The sequence below is a fragment of the Enoplosus armatus genome, chromosome 2, assembly GCF_043641665.1.
Source record: "Enoplosus armatus isolate fEnoArm2 chromosome 2, fEnoArm2.hap1, whole genome shotgun sequence".
In the NCBI taxonomy this organism is placed as follows: domain Eukaryota; kingdom Metazoa; phylum Chordata; class Actinopteri; order Centrarchiformes; family Enoplosidae; genus Enoplosus; species Enoplosus armatus.
The window spans coordinates 23,920,188-23,943,401 of NC_092181.1; positions in this window are offsets into that span (position 1 = coordinate 23,920,188).

Below are 23,214 nucleotides of genomic sequence, written 5' to 3' on the forward strand. Positions count from 1 at the left end.
TTCTGTTTTTAAGCTTCCTCTGAACCTCAGCATGTATAAAACAGAAGTTCACATGGAACATTTCAAGTGTTTACTTATAACATTAAGATTTTTTTTATCTAAACCTGAACAGTGCCCTATCTTGTATCGTCTTACCTGTAAAAGCTACAGGTGAAGAAAGAGTAGACATGCAGAAAAGTGTGGGAAAGCCGTCAGTAAAAGCAGCTGTTAATCTACTGCAACAAAATCACAGAAACGCAGCACTTTGAGTGTCGAGGTCAAACGCACACATGCAGTTAAAATATCCATTTACAGTAGCGAAGCGGAAAAGAGAGAAATAATACAATAAAGGAAGAAAAGAACAGGGAAATTGACTTTTAGCTCCAAGTTGTTGTTTTTTTAATACATTTTGGTGTGAAAATACAAAACTGTGTAATCTTTTCCTCTCTAAAGGCAACATCTGTTCCTGTTGTTATGTGTGAAAGCGTTTGTTGATTCCTTCCTAAAACCATGATAAAATGTTCCATCACCACACTGCTGTGTGTCTGAATCAATCACGACTCCGCTTAACTTTGGAACGCGTTTATCTTTGGGGTGAAAATGTGCCTTTAAGTCGACTCAATAAGGTACATTTATAATGTAGGAAACTGGGGTTTCAGTAAATATACCTTTGAGGTTGTTGATTTACATAACACAGTGGGCCCTCACATATTCTTCACGCAGACTTTTAAACAGTTTAGTGAGTTTCAGTGAGGCTCGAATCTGTTCTGACATAAAGTGATTCAACCATTCACGGCTCATATCTGTTTAATGCATGTTAAATACACTCAACCTGTTGGTATTGTTGTTTCACACGCATTTATGTTCTTTTCCTCCCTCGTTTAAGGTTTAAAAGGAAGCTGTGTTCATAATTTGACACACTTCATACTTCTCACTGTTTAGCTTGGTCTTTGTCACACACTCCTTGCAGATTTTATGGCTACTTCAAGTCAACTCAAGTTAACTTCCTCTTTTTATTCATTACTTTTGTAGTATAACATTTTCTGGTATGACATTAAACCTGCATTCATTGTTTTATTTTCCAGTTGGGGGCTGTGAAAACCAACAAGCTGGAAACACAGCACTGACAAATGACCCCCTTGTAAAGTTGATATAGTTAATGTGTTAGCAAGTTGCCTATTTACACATCCAGCAAACAAGGAGCAACATTTATATTCATTTGGAGTCGTGTTTGTGTCCATCTGGTACATGTATGTCCATTATTTACATTCATTGTTCTGGTCTCCACCAACTCCTGAAAGAAATAACTGGCTCTTTTACTGCTAAATGCTCCACTATGTTGACCAGCTAGTTGCTAACTGTGTCTGCTAACTTTCTCGTATATGTGGGTTTATCAGAGTTGATGAGAGTGCGGAGACTGAACTAAAACGGTAAACTCAAACAATTAGGCTGAAAAAGCTTAAACGCGCCATAGAGCTGATGTGGCGGAAGACATCTCTTATTATCTTCAGGAACATGGTGGGTGAGGATCTGTTTTAGTCTGGTGCCAATGTTTTAGAAATGTATTTAATATTCAAAAAATCACCCGCCACATCACCATAAACAGGCCTCTTAGTTCCAGTTACCAGGGAAACAAATGCGAGTGTACATACAAAGAGGTTTTAATGTGTCCAACTTTGTGGCAACAGTTAGAGAAGGCTCAATGCCCCCCATGCACAAAGCAAAGTCCATCATAAAATTATTTTCCCAGTTTGGCGTGAGACAACTTGACTGACCTCAACCCTGTTCAGCACTTTTGGGATGAACTGCAATGGCGACTGTAAGCCAGGCTTCATCACCCAACGTAAGTGCCCGACCTCACTAATGATCTTGTGGCTGAAGAAGGGGAGAAAATCCCTGCAGCCATGTTCCAAAATCTTGTGGAAAGAGTGAAACCAGAAAGTGGAGGCTGTCATAGCAGCATATTAGTGCCAATCATATGTTAAACAACCACATACTGTATGGGAGTAATATCTGAGTGTCCACATTGCCATGTGGTGTAGCTTAAAGAAACTTGTATATACTTGTATTTGGCTGTTTATTCTCCTGCAGGAAAAACTTAAATATCTTTTTATATCTCTTAAAAATACAGTAATAACCTCTCAAAAAGTCACATTCAATATTTTAGATATTCCTCCCAAGTGTCTGAATAGATAGATAGAGAGCAAGTCTAGTACATACTGTGATGTCTTGTATTAGTAGGTGCTTCATTGAAATTGTAGGAGAAGGTTAAATATTGTACTCAACTAAAATGGGTGAATTTGACGTTAGATCTTACTTGAGTTAATGATCTGTTTCTGTATTTCAGATGGTGTGAAATTATTTGTCCTACAATGTTTTTTTTGTATGATTATAAGGAGGGTGTTGATTTCACGAGGTTCTTATAACCCAGTGAGAGGTCATTAAATGGACCACATGAGGAAGTTTAAAGTGCTGTAACTTTGTTTTGTGGGCTGCTTTATTAAAAAAAATAAATATCTGTAGATATTTAGTCTGCGCTTTGATAAAATTCTTTGCAGCACAATATGTTCTGGCAAAACCGTGAGAATAAGGTGTAAAAGTGATGACAGATTTTAGAGCGAAGACAGATTTTTGCATGATGGAGGAGGGGGTTGATGAGTGTGGAGTCCATAGCAAAGTGATTTTTGGTGTTCGTATGATGCATCGCTGCGAGCAAACATACACAAGGTGGAACAAACCGGTTGGGATTGAACTGCTGCTTTCTGATTTGTTTTTGTTATGTTTTTTTTGTGTGTCTGAGCCTCCATCACTGTGTTTTGACAAAGAGTGCTGTTTGAGTATAAGTGTGTCTTTGTGATGACAGTACTGGAAAAGCGATCACAGCCCAGGGAGCCCCTCAAGAACCTCTGGATGTCGCCCGTGGAAACCCTTTGCATGTGGTCTCTACTTGCACAAACACACACACACACACACACACACATACACACACACACATATACATACACAGTAAAACGTTCACACACACCTTAATGGTGGTGACAGGCGGGAAAATCATCTCAGGATTTTGGTTCAGGTCTCCCTCTTTGTGTTTCTCTAAGTGTCTGTGACAAGGCAGGAGGGTAATGATCAGTGTGTGTGTGTGTGTATGTGTGTGTGTGTGTGTGTGTGTGAGAATATCGTGTGCAGACAGATTAAGCTCCTCCATGGATGGATACTTATGTCTCTCTGAATGAGTAATGTGAAAGACAGAGAGGATATGTGCTCAGTGAATCACAAACACCATTTATCAGGGTGAATATTTCCACTCAAAGATCAAACATAGTTCTATTACATCATTTGCTTTAAATTACACACTGTGCGTAAGTAATTCCTGCCGCTAGGGGTCTCTCGATCACAACAATAACAAAAGACGTAGTCTGATAACGTCGTGAAGTAGCGTGGGATCATGGGAGTTGTTGTCTTCATTGTTAAACATTGAAAATCAGAAATCATATTCACGGACAAGCTTTATTCACGTTACGTTTAGTCTGAATGTTTATTCATGTTATGTCATTTAATTCTAATGAAATAGCCCCAAGGTAACGTTAGCTAATTAACTTGTTAACCATTAGATGAGTTGACTACCCATACAGCTACCGTTACTAAGGTTATGTTAGCAAGTTAGTAAGTATTTCCCTATAACACTAAATATCCATGACTAAATAAACAATAATAATAAGTTAAAGATTGGAGACAAAAAACATAGTTATTATTTATCAAAACATAATTGAGGCTGTGGATTGATCAGATTTATGTGACAGTGGCTTGGCAGCATAATTGTTGCTAAATCCTGATTGGTGCACAGAGACGTGCATCACCTTTTTCCCACTGAGCCCCGCCCACTGCAAACCAGTGAGAAGAGCACAGACACAAAACACAAATAAAGAAATCTCTCTGGGGAAATAACCAAAACTGCTTCTACTTTGGCAGAAGTTGCGTGTTAATGTACGACCCAATTGCTCATCGTGAGACGCTGATTGAAAAAATATGTTTTCAGGGCCTTTAAGATTTCTTCTTTATTACATCAAGAAACGCATCTGGAGCCCAGATTTCCTGATGAAGGAGAAACAATGTACTTTTCTCAGTGTGATATAGAAGGGAGCAGATACCAGTACTGATAACCTTAAAAATACTCATCTATATGTGATTTTTCCTCTTTATAAAATATGTTCAACTTATAAATATGTGAATGTGTTTTTCCTTTAAAAGGGCCGGGACATAACAGGTAATTACGAAGGCCAAACAGCTTAAAAACTGATCGAAAAGTGATTCAAAACTATTTTGTTTGAATAAACAAACATTAGAATTGCTATGATCATTATACAACCCTTTCCCTGTACCTGCGTTTGTTCATTGCGGCACCTTGATATGATCCCTTACCTCTTGTACATTTGAAGGTCAGTGAAGTACACTGACACAGTGTGTATGTGTGCACATGTGAGCTCAGATTTATTGTTAATTGAGCTGAATTGAGATCAGCAGCAGCGGCAGCAAAAGCTTAAAGCAGAAAATGAGAGAAGCACTCAAGTGGCTATCAGTATCATAAAGGAACAAAAGTGAAGGAGGGGAGGGAGGGAGGAGGGATGAAAGGAGATGATTTGCAGCGTTAATCCAAATTGAATTACAATGATAACATCTCTCTTTCTGGGCTTTGTTTTATATATTTTCTTCATTTCATTTCAAACATTCCACTTTCCACGTTGTTGTTACTCTACACTCACGAGTTCCTGAGCACAACATGAGACGCAGTTTGTCTTAGAGAGGGAGCAGCTGGCTGGTTTGCTCGCTACAACATTTTCTTTTAAAAACACAAACTAACTGATGAACAAACAGCAATCAGTAGGTATTCATTAGCCTCTCTCTCTCTCTCTCTCTCTCTCTGTTAATAGTGTGAATTAGCATATAAATGAGAGATAGCATGTGATAGAATCCACTCTGCTTCAATCTGTCCATTGGGACTTATGATTATCTCTTTCTCCTCCTTTTTCCTTCACTCCTTATTACTCTTTTCTTCCCCTCCGTCTGCCTTTCTGTCTCCCTCCACTCTCTTCACAGCCAATTATTCCTTTCCTCTATTTCTATTTGCAGACTCCTTCTTTTGCTTTTATTAACTGATACAGTTAAAGTGAGTCGTTCGCTCTTTTTGTGATTATTTTGTTTACCTGTACATGTGTGTTCGACCCGCCTCTGTGTGCGGTTAGTTTAAGTGTACTTAATTGCTCCTGACTAATTAGCAGACGAGTCGAGGCATTTGGGAGATAGAGAGCACACACACACACACACACACACACACAGAGACATAAATACACACATTCATAGCACCTTTTCGTCCGTGTCCTAAGTGTTCGTCTCTTGTTCCTTCCCTCTCTTGGCTTTGTGTCCCCAGACGGTTGAAGCCCAGCGGTACGCAGCAGGAGGTGTTAATGATGTGAGGGTTCTGTGTTCTCTGCTGGGAGCGATCTGTTGTGTGTTAGCTGCTGTCTGTCACCATACGAATAGAAAAACATCTTCATAGTTCATGTGTGTGTGTGTGTGTGTGTGTGTGTGTGAGTGTGGGGCTCTGAAACTGATGTCTCACTGTAGGTGTGTTAGTGTGTGTGTGTGTGAGTGTGTGTGTGTGTGTGAGTGTCTGGTTTTCCACTTTGTGGTCGCTCTGCATATTAAAAATCATGAATCTCCCTCCCTGCCAAACAACACTCAGACAACTTTATTGGTGTGTGTGTGTGTGTGTGTGTGTGTGTGTACCTATCCATTTTTGGCTATGAGGTCTGCACTTTGCGTCAGTGTTCCCTTTTATAATTCAGATTTGTTGGTTGCACATACGCTGGATGTGCTCATGTTGTGTTTGTGTGGGTGTGTGTGAGGTCACGTCGGGCAGAGAGACATTAGGTACTTGTACTGTACTTGACTTTTTTCATTTCTACTTCTGCTACATTTCTGAGCAAAATATTACGTGATTACATTTATCTGATGCCTGCATTTACTAGTTATTTGGCAGATTAAGATAATTTAAGATGAGAAAAGTGTCACTTTTTGTCTACTACTTTATTTCATCGTTCTTCTTTTTTCTCTTCTTTCTATGTGTCTTTTTTTCCTTCCTTCTCTTCTTCCTTTTGTCCAACTTAAAGAAAAACAAACATTTTTCTCCCTCCCTCTACTGGTATCTTGAGGCCTTTGGTTTTCATTGTCCAGGTTTTAAGTAATTCGTCTGCCTCTTCTCCAATACAATGGAGGTGAAAGGAATTTCACTTGAGGAGCTAAAACAATGAAAAAATACATGTAAAAAAATCATCACAGCTTGTCTTTATAGAAATGATCCAATGTCCCTGTTGGTCTGAATAACCCACAGACTTGTTGTGTTTTTATATGAACTACTACTTAAATGTTGTTGGTAAAACAGAGGTGCCAGCGTCCAAGTGTTTTTTGACTTTTCAGTAAATGTAGACTTTTTGTAATGTACTGTATGAGAGTGGTTAGCGTAGCTTCGCTGGAATGTAAATAATAACTGGAGAGTAATTCTCTGCTACTGCTGAACCTGTTGTTTTATTACAGTAAAACATGACTTTACAGTTAATCGGGACAGTAAGCGCTTGCGCACAAAACAACAAACCGGCCTCTTATCAACTCAGCTGGGGGTGAGGGACAGTTTGTAACAGGAATGACTAAAAATGGAAGTTGTACAACTAAGTTTTTAATGACATTAATAAAATCCCATTCACCTTCATTGTACTGGGGTGGCAGCAGAAACTTCAAGAGCAACACGTACCAGTGGCGTCTTACTTTAATACATTTTAATGCTAATATTCTCTTGACTTTTGCTTTTACTTTGAAACACTCTTTAACTTTAACAGATGTTAAATCTGAAAACAGTGTAGTTTTCATACCAAAACAATGAGCAGAGAGATGCTTCAAAGCTCTGTAGAGCTGAAAATTGTTTCACCACTCTCAATGTGAACCACCTGGACAAGACGAGACAGAGTCAACTGACACTCGGCGTGTCCATCATCAGGACGATCCATCTCCTAATGTCTGGTACTGTGTTACGCTGACTCACCATCTTCACTGGATAAATACTGAGAGCTGGAGTTGGCTAATGCACACGCTCACACAAATAGAGTAGATGTTAGAGTAAACATTTGAATAGTCTTAATTATTGCCTTGTGAAGACATTTTTTCCAATAACCCATAAATGAAGCTATGCCAAATGAAACACATACTTTGGCACCGTGGCTCTGAGACAGAAAACCAAGAAAATGATTAATCATCTGAAGGAACACTGGCACCACTGTTTCACCAAACGCAGATTTGCATTCATTTCTTTTTTCGGCTTCCATCTTTCTTTTTTTCTTGTTTGTTTCTGGTTCTGCTGCTCACTGCTTTGCTTTTTTTTTGTTTTCGCAGCCTGATGATGGTTAGTCTACATAAGCTGAAACAACACACACACATATAGAGTGATGAGGATGGATGATGCTGGAGTGAGTGAATTAAAGTGAATCACAGTGTGTTAGGCTTCCCCTGCACAGGAAGAACATTTCAAGACACGCACACACACTCAAACACACCGAATCCTTAAGGTCTGACACCCTTTCAGATATCCGCATTAGACCCTATAATCTAATTCCTGGCTATCGTTTTACAAATCGAATCATGACACACCACTCATATTCAATATCACCAAACCTCCAGCCTTTTAGTTTGGCCTCTCAAACCACCGTGTAAAAGCTTCATCATGGGCCACGCTGATGAAATTACCCTCTATTATCCCCCCTCTCTCTTTCTCCTTTTCTCTCCAACTCTCACTCCCTCCATTCTGTCTTACTTGAAGGAGTGTGCAGATTTAATTTACAGCAGGACTCATGAGCCACTTAGCACAATCTCTCGCCGTGTGCGAGGATTGATTGATTAGGCCTTATCTTGTTATCTGGGTCTGTGGTCGTTTGATAGGCCTGTTTGTTCTCTCACTAGTCTCTCAGTCTTTCTATCTGTATCCCTTTCCTTTATGTAATTTCATGCTTCTGTCTTCTGTGTAGTCTGTCTGTCTGTGTGTGTGTGTGTGTGTGTGTGTGTGTGTGTGTGTGTGTGTGTGTGTGTGTGTGTGATGGCCTGCAGCTTCTCCGTCTACTTTTCCTCCAATGTGGCAACCAGACACTGATAAGGACAGATTGTCTTGCAAGATCAGAATTAGGAAATTACATGCTTTACTCGTCGCAGACTCACACCCCCGTCCCCCCCCTCCTCTGTTGGCGGACTGAGAGCCGATATTGTTTCTCAGAATTTGCTCAAATTGCTCGGCTGTAATGGCTGACTTAGTAAATACTCCACTGATGGTGTTTCAGCCAAGAGGCATCAGCATGTTCTTTTTTGGTCATTGTAGTTTTTTCTTTTTAAAACAATTCCATTCATAGAAAAAGTACCCAATCTTTTACCAGTGAGGGTTTTATTTGAATGGACACAATGTTGTAAATTGTCCACCTTAAGAGAAGTTAAGAAGAAAGAAGAAAAGTCTCAAGTGCAGTACATTGAAAAAGGTTTTGGTTGCTGGAATCATTCGTCCTGTTCATACTGGCCATGAAGAGACCCAGTACTACAAAGCGACTACACTGTAAGTGATGGCTGCCAAAGCTAATATGAGGCTTCAGCTGGCCGAATTAGTCAAATCAAGTGGATATCTTCCAGAGCTGTAGTAAATTCCCTCCGAAGTCCTGGTAGTCTGGTGGTTATTTTTAGGCATTGGTAACTCGTTGCAGGTTAGCTGGTTGGTAGGTTGGGGCCAGGTTCAGGCAAAGGGAAACACATATCAATAGGGACTCAATACTGGGACATGGCACTGGTATGAAGATAACTACTTGATTTGTCTGACTCTGTCAAAGCCTTATGTCTGCTTTAGTTTAAATTTGGAAAGCACTGAGGACTGTGGATTTTGTCTTTTACAGTGTGAGTAATTACTGAGACAACTGAGACGCTGCTATCATGCATGCTATTATTTATACATGGAATAATGAAATAATAATTCAATTGTGATTTATGAATGTTTCAAGATCAGGTACATTTCACCTTTCATGCACATGAGAGCACAACATACTGTACATGTCAGCTCATTATACTGAGAGTTGTGTTTTAATCTTTCACATCAATTGATAAAGTTAATAACTTTGGTGATTTTCTCCTTTTTATATTTACCCCAAACTAGTTTTCACTTCAGACAAACATCAAGTTTCTGTAAAAACAAAACACAAGAACAAACATGTTATAAAATGTTTGTTTGTTACATCTTTACATCTACATTTAAGTTTAAGTAATTTGTGCTCATCTGCTTCAGTGAGTGCAGACATTTGGAAACAGTGTTTAAACAGGTCCTAATGAAGCAGTTAAGAATCACTGTTACAGTATAATGGGTAAACTCATTACAGGTATTACAATGAACAAAGTGGTTTATGGGTCAAAACACACATGAAAATGATTGTTTGTCGGTAAAGATTTTAATATTTTTGCATCCCTGGAATAAAGTAATCATAACTTAAAGTGCTTGTGCTCACTCAACCTTTATTTCTAGACCTCCACAGCAAAAAAGTCATTCATTTTAAATAGTGTATTTGTAACCATGACTTTGGCAGGAGACATTAACAAACTTTTCTTGACTATTTTGACCTCCCTTATCCTCAGACCTCCTGTCTTCCTCCGTCACCTCTTTTTGGCCTTAAATCTAAACTCACCCCTCCCACAGCGCCTAAACTACACCCTTCCTCACCCTTCCAACCCCGTCCCCTCCCCCTTCATCAGTCCTGACCACCTGCACTACTCCTCCTCATCCGAGCTCAACCCACCTACAGTCTCTTCCAGTCTCCTGCACTTTTCCCACCGTCTGCCCCAACCTGACTCGTAAACACACACACACACACACACACAGTTGGAGCGGCAGGTTCTCTCTAATGACGTCCTCCGAGTATAATTAGTCTGGCCAATTAACAGCAGTAACGATGCTTGCATTCATTATGTCAAATTACACTGTGCTGACAAAGTGTCAACTCAGCGACGCTCACCTGCTGAGGATATCTGCGTGTGTGAGTTTATGTGTGTGCTAGTTTATTAAATCCTACTTCATCATTCCAGAGATGAAGAATGTTCTGCCCACTTTTTATGTTGCATGTGCGCAGACACACACACACACACACACACACACACAGACATGCATTCAATTAGCACACTTGCAGTAGATCTGTTATTCTGGTGCCTGTTGTCGTGGCGATGCTCTTGTGGCCAGGAATAAGGCCTGTGAAACCAGTTGGATCAGTACATTGCATTATTAAATCATGGATATTGATTTTCTGTGTGTATGTGCATGTGTGTGTGTGTACACAGTGTTATTAAATGCTATATATTACTATGAGTCAGATGGGATGGTGGTAGCTGTGATCTGTGTGGCCTAAGATGTGATTTTACACATGCACACACACACACACACACACACACACACACACACATTTGCATAACACTGATAAATGTTGGGGGGGGGGGATCAGGAGGGGCTGGAGGTGGATTCATCTTAATTAGCATCTCGGTCCTCTGGAGGTAAACTACTCTGCTGGGAACACACACAGACACACACACACACAGACACACACACACGCACACACACACACACACACACACACACACACACAAACACACACACACACGGGTGGAAGATGTACTCGGATTGTTTCCTTAAATAAAGGTAGCAATACCAGACTATAAAAACACTCCATTACTAGGACAAGTACTGCATTCAAAATTAATAAGCAAAGTACAAATACGCAGAATGGCCACTTTCATAGTCATGTTTTATTATATATTATTGTTACTGATGCATTAATGCACTGTTGTAGCACTGTTGACTTACTTTATATACTGTTGGGGAGGGTAACAATGCATCACATTTGGATGTATAAGATATTCTAAAATGTTTTAGAATATATTTTGTATGTCAAACATTAATCTGCAGAGTCACTGGACACTACTTGGCTGACTGTGACAAACAGTCAATCAAAGGTCCACTTACTAGCTTTTCTGGTCCTTTCCCACCCTTCCCATGGTCTTCGTCAGATAGTGGATCTGGCTCAGGTGTGTCCTTGTAACCTAAGTGTGAATCCTGAGCCGGCACCATGTGATAGCTTGGCTGAGTGGAGGAAAACATCATCCTCACGTTCAATAGAAACCAGTGTTGACTGCTATGATGGGACGAGGACCACAGCGACCACACCGTCATATGTCACACAGTTTGTTGACCCACCACCCGACCTGACCTCCTCGCACGCTTCTCTGGAGTGCATGTAGGCAAACGTCCACGGGGGTCATTCTGAGACATTTGTGGCTATTTCTTATATAGTTTTATTTTATAAAGTATTTATTTGGAGAATTTTAATACTTTTATTACAGTGACAGTGAGAGAGATGGCAGGACATGAGAGAGGGAGAGCCTTTTGGATGCCCTGTTTCTTTTATACTAACAATTTGTACATTTACGTTATTTTCTTCTCTGTTTTGAACGTGCCTCCTGACAGGATTTGGATCAACCAATCTGCTGTCTTGAAGTGCAGGTCCACAGGATTTTGCAGGCGTGTGCGTCAGCTCCTTTGAAGCTTATTCCCCTCAGCTTGTTGAACAAGTAAACCATCTACCTGAACACGATGTCTTTCTGATGCTGACCTTCTCTCAAAGCGTGAAAAGGCAGTCGGGAAGATGTTTCAGAGGAACAACATTTACTGTGTTGGTTTCAATTAAGTAACATGTCAAACAATGCAGCAGTATGTCTTCTTTTTGCATTTAATGGAGTTCTATGGTACAGAAACATGAGCTATATCAGACTTTGGCTCAGCTGAATTTTTTTATACTAATAAATTGTTATAATAACACCAGTGTTATCATTTAGGAGCAGTATTTGAGTAAATGTACTTCGTTACCTTCCGCCACTCTATAAATACACATTTATATTTATGCACATGGGCTCATACATATGCCAACGCACGCACTTAAACACAGACTTGATCTAAGCAAAGGACAGGGACCTGAGCAGTCCTCTGATAGGCAATTAGCTGGTGAAGTGACATAGACATGCACGCAGGGCCGCTGACAAATACACATATACAAGTACACACATACACACATATACACACACACACACACACACACACACACACAAGAGGCAGAGCTGGCTTGCTCTCTTGATAGGCAATTAACTTACTTCAGACACCTCATCAGCAAGTGAACAAAAATCCCCCTTTAATCGGACACACAAACACGCACACACACGTCCTCACAGCTTTGCATATGCAGTGTTCATTGAAGCATTGATATGCAGCGTGAGCGGGAGAATCTGTTCCCCTTACTAGCGCCTTAGCATTGCTAAATTTCAAATGCGTACACACAAACACGTTCAACCACACACACACTCACACTCACGCACACTCATCGGAGGGATCAGGGGGCAGATGATTCGTCAGGAGTCCTGCTGAGTTAAGTAATCACACTCGGGTGTTTAATCACTAACGAGAACCTGATGATGCTCTTTAATTAACACAATGCTAATTGAAGAGGGCTGGCGAATCACAGCTCTCGGTCCTGTCTGTTTTTTGAATAATTAGAAAGCAAAGGATTGTGGGTGAGGAGCCTCCAGCTGTACGTGGGTCAGAGTTAGATTTATTAGGGGAGATTTTTGTTGCCTGAAAAGACGGCTGTGTTACGGAGGTGTTTGTGGTAAGAGTTTGGAAGTATTAGAAGTTTCATGTTGAAGCATGGCCTTCAAATACTGTGCACATTTAATTCTGTCTACTTCAGATGATTGACACGAGGACATAAAGACAGAAAAATGTACCTCCAAATTAGAAATATCTAAGATTATTTACAGTCTAACTGGCGTGCTGTAAGTACAGAAGGTACTTTTTGTAGTTTACAGTGTTACTGTACTAAAGTACTTTGTAATGATGCTGTTTTGGTGTGACCATGTAACCAGACAACCAAAGTCTCTTGTTTCAGCATGACAATATCTTGATTTCATGACGGAAATAAAGGTGAGGTTCTAAGAAGGTCAAACATTTGAGAATTATAGCAAAGTTGACTTCTGGTCTGGCATCATGACATGAAACAGCGGTTCAGGGTTGTCAAGAGTCAGGCAGATAAGTTGGTCACTAGTGATTGGTTAGGGAAAACCGAATCCCCCTCCCCCATCGAAATCGGTTAGAGTGGAGGCAATGTCAGACTGAAGATGGAGTGAAACGAGTTGACAGTTATGTCTAACATCATTCAAAGTCGCAACAGTAACAGGAACACAGCACACGCAGATCGGGTAGCGAGAATGTGGAAGTAGTATCTGATGCTGGTTGTGAAGGTATATTTTACGGCTGCGAGTTGCCTCACATTTTATCAGTTGAATCACTGCACTTTTTGTTTAGCTATTGCACACAGAGTAGCATGGCAGTGTGTAAACCGAGTCTTATCTCAAAATGAACTACAAAACTAACTGTAATGGGAACAGAGAGGGGTGATGGAAACGATTCGGAGTGAGTTTCCGTTGGTTCGCTCTCAGCTCTGGCGCTGAATGTTAGCTAAACTACTGAACCACAGGCTGGTGCTGCCTCCTCTACAGCAGGAGAGGCGCTCTGATACATTGGGATTTCATAACTGAGTTAAGAGCAGGACACACGCTTTTGGTCTTTGAACCAAAAGAAAAATGGCACCTGTGTCTACCGGTTACCGTAAAGTATATTCAAATTCAACTTGTTTCTCAACTGCATCAACTGCTGGAAGCCAACAGACAAGCAAAGAGCTTTTTCAATCCTTTGTTCGACACAGATATTCATGTTTCGTCGACTGAATGTAGGAACATAATAGCCATGATTCATAATTTACCATGAATGTACAAACATATAACGTAAGCGTTTGTGTGACGAGCTGATAGGATTTTGACATCTGTGAGCCTGTTGTAAACAAATGTTTGGAGACTTGGTCGAATCCTTTCTGTGTCAGCGCAGACACTGAATAGCTGCACCATACGAAGAGTTTACAGGATTTCGATTAGACTGGGTTGATTGGAGTGTCTCTGTCAAAGTGGGGCGAGAAGTTTGGTGAAGTTTTATATGTCAGAGAGGGGGGGATGGGACCGAACATGGCAACACGGAGGGGGGATTAGTGTTTTGTTAATGAGGATTACCGTACAAACCGGTGAAAGGCAACTAAGCTGAGCACCACCGTCATCAAACCGATTTAGTTCCTGGCTCCTATTTAGAAGGATTACCAGACAATGTTATTGTAATTACAATTGTTCTACAGATGAGGCTGTTGAAGCTATTCTTGTCTGTTGTTATTTTACACCGCGTGGCTAATGCAGCGGGCCAGTGTTTGCGCGTTTTACATGTACAGGACTACTTGCTGGGTTAAATTTTGTGATGCTAACATTGTTTGCATGTTACAGGTAAAAGTCAGTGTACAAAAATACCAGCAGTATTGCTGCAGAGCATTACAGCTACAGATTCTTCCTCTATTTTAGCAGGAGGAAGATTAACCTGAGAAATGTTGTCTTCTTTCTCCCTCCCTCCTTTTATTTCCCCCCAGAAAGCTGCTAGTGTCTGTTTATAGGTTCCACATGGGAAAAGGACAAAGGTTTAAACAGAGGGGGGATTTCAAAAGATAATTAAGGAGGAACGAACAGGCGAACTATTGAAGGAGGCACGGAGGAGGGATTGGGTACAGAGAGGATAACAGAGGAGCGGAAGCTACCTTTGTTGTGTCTCAAACAAGTGGATCAACTCAACTGCTTCTCAGTCGCCATGAATATGTATTATATCAGGTTATTCATCCGGCGCCATTGTTCCACTTCAAATGATGTCCCACCAGAGGAACAGTGAGGGAAGACAAAAGAAAATTGGGCAAATAAAAATGTAACAAAAACAAAAAAAACGACGTGAGCTGTTCTTTTTATGTCCACGCAGGTTCTTTTGTGGCGTTAGAGGAATCTTCAGAGATGACTCGCTTTTATTCAACCCAATAATGCCATCTTTTGAAGAAACAGCTCTAATTAACATCTATTTGAATAATCAGATTATTCTACAAAATGTGCTGGTGAGAAAGCAGGAATATTTGGCATGAATATGTCTTTTGTCGTCGGGTTCTAATACACCGAAGGTAAAATGAGGAATACTTAACGTTAAACCCCTTCTTTCTACAGAAAGATGTAGCAAACTAATTAAGGGGTTTATTGCTGGATGGGTTTCCTACACAATAATAGACTCGGCTGTTACACATTTCAGATGTTGTCTTCCCATATGCGCTCCAAATTTACTGATACATATAATATTTTCATTATTGTTGGACTAATTCAACTCTGTGTGGCTCCATGGATGGAAATGGCTGTCTGTCGGTTAGTCCAACATGTCGATCCAGATTGAAATATCTCATTAACTATTGGATAGATTGCCATGGAAGTTTGTACAGGTATCCATGGTGCCCAGAAGATGAATCCTACTGACTTTGAGGATCCCGACTTTTCACCAAAGCATCACCATAAAGGTTGACATTTGTGGTTTTGAGTGAAATAGTACTGGTTTTCTGCTGGCTGTAACACCATTAACACTCACACAATAGCTTCATGTATATTTTAAATAGTGCATTTTAGGAGGAATGAAGTTCTTAAATCCTTATATTTGGTTTTATCCTTTCCTCAGAATACAGGTACATATGTTTTTTTTTATTATTTATGTCATGTCATAGTGCTATGAAGGGGTCTAGAGTGCATGTGTGGGAATTTTTAGGAAAAACAGGGGAACTGGTAAAGATGTAGAAAAGTCTGCATATTTGATTGAAACAAGCTTTTTACCGTATCATATCAAAACACAGCAGGACATCAAGTAAATCTAGAATAAAAACAAACACATTCAACATTTTATCTGCCTCTTTGCCTTGAAAGTAAACTGGATTAATTCACAAGAAAGTTTTTAATTAAATTAAACGTGAAGACAAGCTTGGCAGGCTGAGTGGAAACTTGGAATATGGTAAAACGGCCATTACAACCCTTAAATAGGTTACTGCTTTCATGCTAGTATGTACTCAACACGTTTATGATGATAACCTGCACGTTAGAATATGAAATGATAAATAACGCTAATTCTAAATATTGATTTTGGGCTGATTATTTTGGCAATACACTCACAAAAGGACAGACAATGAACGGACTGGCATTCCCAAGTCAAACAATGAACATGAAGCACACACACATATTCACACACCACACTGGCAAAGACAATAATATAGGTAGCACTCACCTGCAGGGAACAGAGGAACAAGGGGCTAATTAGTGATGATGAGAAGTTAATTTAGTCAGACACCTCAGGTAATAGTCTCCCCCCTCCTACCTTCATCTCCCTCCCTCTTTCCCTCTCCCTCAATCGTTCCTCACTCTGCATATTGCTTTTTACTCTCCAGCCCAACAATTTTCATGTTAAGACAAGGTGTCAAATGTTCTGTTTTTTTTTTTTTTTTTTTAATCCCTTCAGTGTGTCGCTACCTCTCTGTCTTCCCATCCATCAAACACACATACAAACACATATCCACGTGTATTCTTCAGAGATCGGAGAGGCTGCAAAGCAGGTGATATTGTCAAGTCGACTAAGTGGGAAATTACATTATCTTCTGCTTTGACATTGCTGAATTGTATTGATGTGTGTGTGTGTATGTGTGTGTGTGTGTGAGAGAGAGAGAGAGAGAGAGAGAGAGAGAGCGAGCAGGCGAGATGGTTCCTGAGCTAAATGTTTGCTAGCAGGTGAGCCTGTTGTTGACAGATGGTGTTTGTGAGAGAGGCTCGCTCCCTGCAGAGTCTCACCCCAGGAAAACGCTCATGCTAACGCTGACAGGCCCACTGTACACACACACACACACACACACACACACACACGTACTGTACATGTACATGCATAGAGCAGTAACACACCGTCACGAGGTCTCTGAGTGGATTATAACCTGTTCAATTTGTGTTGTTGGCAGCCAGTTCACAGCACAACCAGGTGAGACCGACCACAAAGGAAAGAGGAGACACAAATAGTGAGGACAGGAAAAGATAACTGAGTGGCTGGATTTTGTACCACCATCTTGTTTATCAGTGATAAAATACAGAAACTACTATCACTGCCTCTTGTGTTGGTAAAGAAAGAAATGTACCATTTTCCAACAAGTTTACTTTATAAGGACTTTCTTCAACAACAAAGAACGACAAAGCAACAACATTATTAACGGTTAAAATATCTTTACAGATCAGCAACAACCCGCTGAAAGCTTGCTTTTAACTACAGCCAATGAACAATGGGAGCAGTATATCAGGATGCAAAGTAAGGTCAGCCTCTAATCATCATGGGGAGACTTTTAAGGGCAAAACCCACCGACGGCATATGACATGTATTCCTATCTGGAACCAGTGTTTTCTGTGTAAGCCCCCTCACCATTACGGTAGCATATCCCGACCCCTAATGACATTAGTCAACACTACTGCCACTACACTATTTCCCAGCGTCAACGCATGTAAACTTTTCAAAAAAGCTGCGATTTATAGAGAAAGCCTGGATTGGCACATTGCGGCTACTCTACCTTGACTGCTACTTCTGGGCGTATAATGTGTCTGAGGTGTGCTCTGGGCGTAAATTGGGGTACAAATGATGTGACTAAATCTGTGTAAAATCTGAAGTTGAAGTAATTCAGTCCTGTTCTGACACTAGCAGATATACTATTTAATCAAAGTATGCAGGCAAATATGTGAACAATAGCGCTCATGTCGCTAAAAAACCTGTATATCATGAACCTAATAGGGACAACTTTTTGTAAAGATCTGGGGTATAATCTTCTCCAGGATAACTGTCTTTGTCTCTTTAGCTCTTCAGCTCACGAAGACCTCTTGAGTTTTTTTTTCTTTAGCAACTCATTGCTAAGTTATTTTAGCAATGTTATTTTGTATTAAGCCATCAGTCTGAAGTTACAACTTATAAACCACGTATTGTGTGTCCATTATCAGAAGGTTGTAGAAAGAACTTGTGACACCATTTTACTCTTTTACTCCTCGTCCGGCCGGCCACACACAGACAGCAGCCATTTTGTGCCTCTGAGATCAGATTAGTAGTCTGGTGGCACCGCTTCCCATCAGCAGGTCCGCTCGAGCGTGGCAACAGTGGAGGAGTCACTATTAGAGCTAATGGCAGACTAAACAGCCTTTAAGTCAGGCCTGTTGTGCGTAATGAGACTTTAAGTGCGATGACAAGAGGAACGAGAGGAAGGAAGAACACAGCTACACTGACAACCAGGCGTTAAACAAACCAGTTAATGCTTCTTTAGAGCTTCATGTAAGTGATGAATGAGCACACCAAAACAAGCACAAGAAGAAGTAACTAAACTGTAAGGAAATATGACAAACTTGTGTCTCAGAGGGGTCAAATTACAGAGCACGAGAAAGTCGACGGAGAGAGGCAGGCAGTCAAAATGTTAGAAAGAGGAGAGAGATACAGCGAGGGGAGGGGGAGCGAGTGAGAGCTCCTGTAATTAGTCAGTTAATTACATCTGGATGATGATCTGCTCGGGGGGATGGATGTTGTTTGAGCTGTGTGTGTGTGTGTGTGTGTGTGTGTGTGTGTGTGTGTCTATCCTTGGCGGCTGTGTACACTCCAGAAAGCGTTTACTGAAATGGGAGCTAATTCTCGCTGTCTGAGGCCATTACGGTATTAATTTAATTTGGGTTAGCTGTCGCTAGCTCATTAACACATCTAATTAATTCATTGACATCAGAATTAAGTTGTTTCGCTGAAACTGACACCTCTCTCTCTTACAAGAGAGAGTGGGAGGAGAGGCAGCGACAGATTGAATGAGAAACGGAGATGGAGAGGGGGAGAGGGATGATGGATTGAATCATATCTGCAAGAAAAATACTATTAATAAATGTTGTTAGCCGCGGTGAGTGGAGTCAATCTGTTACGGCGGAAATCAGGAAGAGGAATGAAGGGTAAGAGGGGAACACAGAGGTGCAGATAATGCTGGTTAAAGAGAAGAGAAACAAGATAGAAAGTTGATCTTTGGTGTTTTATTGCACTCTTTTGAGAGGTGAAGCCTTCTGTGACTAATCACTACAGAATCTATAGAGGAAAAATTACAAGATTACAAAGACTATGACCTTTGTCGGAAAGTTTTCAATACAACCAAAACACACAAATGACAATTTAGCATAGTTTATATATTGACTGATAGAAGCGTTTTCTTGTTTTCCACCTCTGTGGTTCAGGTTTGGTTAAGTTTAGGGACAAAAAACTACTTAAGGATAAGGATAGGGGCAAGTTATCGTGATTTAAAGAAACAAACAGTGACTGTCAGTCGGAAACAAACAGCGGTCTCCAGTGTTCAAGTCTCACACTTTGTTGGCTCAACGATCCGTGGCATCGAAGAGACAACGTCCCACCCTACTTCCGCCTTTGCTCCTGACAGAGAAAAGTCATAATTCACCTGGCCAGTTGACGTCTGTCAGTTAATTTGAATTTGGACAAACAACTGATGCTGTCATTTTTCTCCCCAAACATCAACAATGTAGCTCATGTAAAAGAAAATACAGCCAGTGAACTCAACTCACTCCTCTCATAAAGAAGAGGAATCAACCAAAATACATAAAGAATGAGAAGAAGAAAATAAAAAAACGACGTAAATCTGGGAAAAACTATAAAAGCATCATATTTTACTAGTGCAGGTAAAAGAAATATACACACTTTATGATCGTCTGCAGCACACTTTCCTAACTGTGTCACTCATTTCTGTAACGGAGGCACTCCTGACCTCAGAATGAACTGACCGAAGAGGACGTTGACGGAGGAAGTTAAGAAGAGAAAAAGAGAGAGAGTGACCGAGCAAGAAGACAAGAGTAAATCTCAGACAGGCTTTTTGTCTTTGGGGAGATAAAAGGCTGCAAGACAGACGCCGAGCTGGCCCTCTTGCTAGTTGGACTAGTAAGTAATATTAGCTGGCTTGCGATGTCTTGTGTTGCACTTGCTTGAGTCGCTGTTTTTTGATCATGAGCCTAGTCCGCCCACCAAGTCCAAATCCTTCAGCTTGTCAACAAATGCACGTGTCTATGATGGTGAATTGCTCTCCGAAAACTGCTGGAGTGCCAAGTCGCATGAAACACCAATTCTTGCATAATGTTGTTTTAAGTAAAAGATCTTCTTCCACCACTGACCAGATCTATATAACATGATGAGGGACCAGAGGTGGTATTAGTGTAACATTTTAAATTGCATGAGCTCCACTCTTAAAACGTTTGATATATATAACGTTGAAGAAAATATTGTTTTGGTATCAGTACGGGACTTCAGGTACGTATCGGCTCCCAAACACATTTAAGGGCTGCAGCAGTTTTATTCTCATATTCCAACAGCAAAATCGAATACTTAGACACTTCACAGACATTTCACTATTGCAATGTATAACGTGGTTGTAGATACACTATATCCAGAATTAAATCACCATAATGTTGTGATATGTAATCAAATGATGTTCACACAGTTCAAATCTCCCCATGTAAGAACACCTGAGAGTATCGGCCAGTTAATTAGAGTTTGGAGAGGAGATCGTGTCTGTGCAGCCTGGCGTGGGTGTGTAGTTAGAGGTGGGACACCTTTGGAAGTGGCACCCAGTGTGAGCCTGGCTAGAGGTAGGGATTATTTGGATGTAACACACAGTGGGTTTCTTGTTAGAGGGGGGCGTCGTCACAGTCTGTCTCTGTGGTAAATTTGATTAAGGCTGGCGGGAGGAGGTGGTCCAACCGTGAACAGGTGCCCCTCACAGCTGAGTCGAGTTCAACCCTTGGTCTCGCTCTCCCTCTCTCTGACATTGTACTTCCTGCTCTTTGTTTCTCCCTCCGTCTATCCGTGTAATCTCTCTCTATTTTCACCGCTGTCTCTCCTCGCCGCCGCTGCCCCTCCGCTTCATCTGTCTCTGTTTGTCTTGCAATCAGTCGCGGGAATGGAGGCCTGGCAGCACACGGGATCGCCACCTTGAAACACTTCTCCATCCTCTGCTTGTCTTTTCTGCTGCGTGACTTTCACTGACCTTCACAAACCTCACAGGCCTTCTCCCCCCTCCTGTTCACTTTATCCCCACTGCCTATGTCTTCACCACCCCCCCTCTGTACTACCCACCTGTCTCGATCAGTCCAGCCAAACTCAGACCACTGGATCAAACCCTATCCAGAAATACTCTCATTTATCATTCTCATTGCACTGATATTTGGTGTAAGATGTGAAATATGCTGCACTTTGTCTACAACAACAAAGTTTACAACTTGGGACATTTTCTTTCGTAATATTTCCATTTATTTCTTACTTTCTATTCCCCAAAGTGGTTGCTGAGATCTGGAAACATGCGACAAAGCTTTAACAAAGTCTGACACGACGAGAAACAGGAGCGGTCACACGATCAGACAGCTTGTCAATACCACTTTATTTGCAGTTAAACTGAAGGTGATTAGCTTGGTTCCTGATGTCGGAATCACCGCCCACATCTCTGATTTTTTAAAAGACCATTCAAATAGGTCTGGTGTTGCGCTTATTCACGGTTGTTTTCCCAATTGGAAAAATAATGGAGCTTGAAGGTCATCCTCCCATGGCCTGAGGCTACATGAGTAAACACTAAGCCCATCAATGTGTGGGTGCCGAATTGGCTGATATGAATGTGCATGAATATGATTGGTCATCTTTTATATTTTTTTAACCTTTTAAATGTTTTTTGCTTCAAACCCATTTTATATAAATGTTATTTGCAATGTGTTTTATTGTGACCCTGATGAAGGCCACAAGCCAAAGCACGTTGGTCTGACAATTAGGTTGTTCTTTATACTACAAGAGTTTCTGATCTCTTCAGGCTTTTTCTCTTCGCCATTCACCTCGGAAGGTGGTGAAGTTGTGCCAGAAATCACTCTGCTTCTACAGGTCGTCCTCCAGAAAAATAGCAACAGAGAAATGGTGATAAGAGCGGATGAGACTCAAAATAATTCTTCAAAGTTAGTTACTTCAGTAACAATACATTAGTCACTATTAGGCCTACTTGAAAATGCAATCAATTATTATATAATATAATATTTCTTAACTAATTACCCATTAGTAAAAGTTATTAGTCACGTTTGTGACATTACTTTACTTTAACATATGGAGACACAGAAAACGAAACATTTGTTGAACAAGCAGCAGGTCCTTACTGACCATCAACTGCTAGCATCAACGTCAGCAAATGACTGGAGAGTTTTTCTCTGCTACTGCCGAACTCGGCCTTTATTATAACACAAAATAAACTTACTGTTCACTTAACTGGAGCAGTAAAAGCTTACACACAAACAACAAACAAGCTAAGTAGCCTCCTCTCCAACTCAGACCAAATCAGGCGTTGCGGCAATTAACGTGGGGTTGTGCGGCGTGGGAGCTCTGGAGCTCCGATGTCGGGTTACTTTTCTCCAAAAGTTGAATCCATTTCACGCACACGGCACTGCATTTTTTCCCCGCACCCCCTGCGGTTATCACCACTAAACTCTTTACAATATCAAAGTGACAAAGCATAGGATTGATAACTGCAATGTTATCCCTAACATTACTCATTACTGTCCAACTCTCCAACTTTTTTCACAGCAGACATTTTAACTTGTCAAAGTTGGAAAAGCACAGGTGTTACTAATAACATTAATGATGGCTCTGTTCTATTCACTAGTCCCAGTAAGCTGTTACAGTGAGCCAGCATTCACAATACCAGGACCCTGAAAGTGGAGCAGCTAAATGGAATTCAGCAATCATTCGTTTTATTATTTACACTTGTCCTTTTTCTACTGTGATGTCAAAATGTCTGGAGTTAAAAAGGCCCATCCACTTATTGCAGTCCACTACAGGAAGTATGTAAGTTAAACCAAGAAGCTGCTCTGTAAACTGCGATGGATGTTTACAACTGACAGTTCGGGTAATAATCTTCATCTAATCGAATCTAACGCCTTTCTAATTACTTCTTTTCCAAAGTCTGTTTAAAACATGTCTGATCACCACTCAACTCAGCAAAGTACAGGTGAGCACAGTGTTCTTATTACCAATAGAAATCATTACCAGAACTACGATAATGAGACCAAAGTTGTAACCAGAAACTATCCAAGTCGGAGCCCGTCTCCTTAACGCCG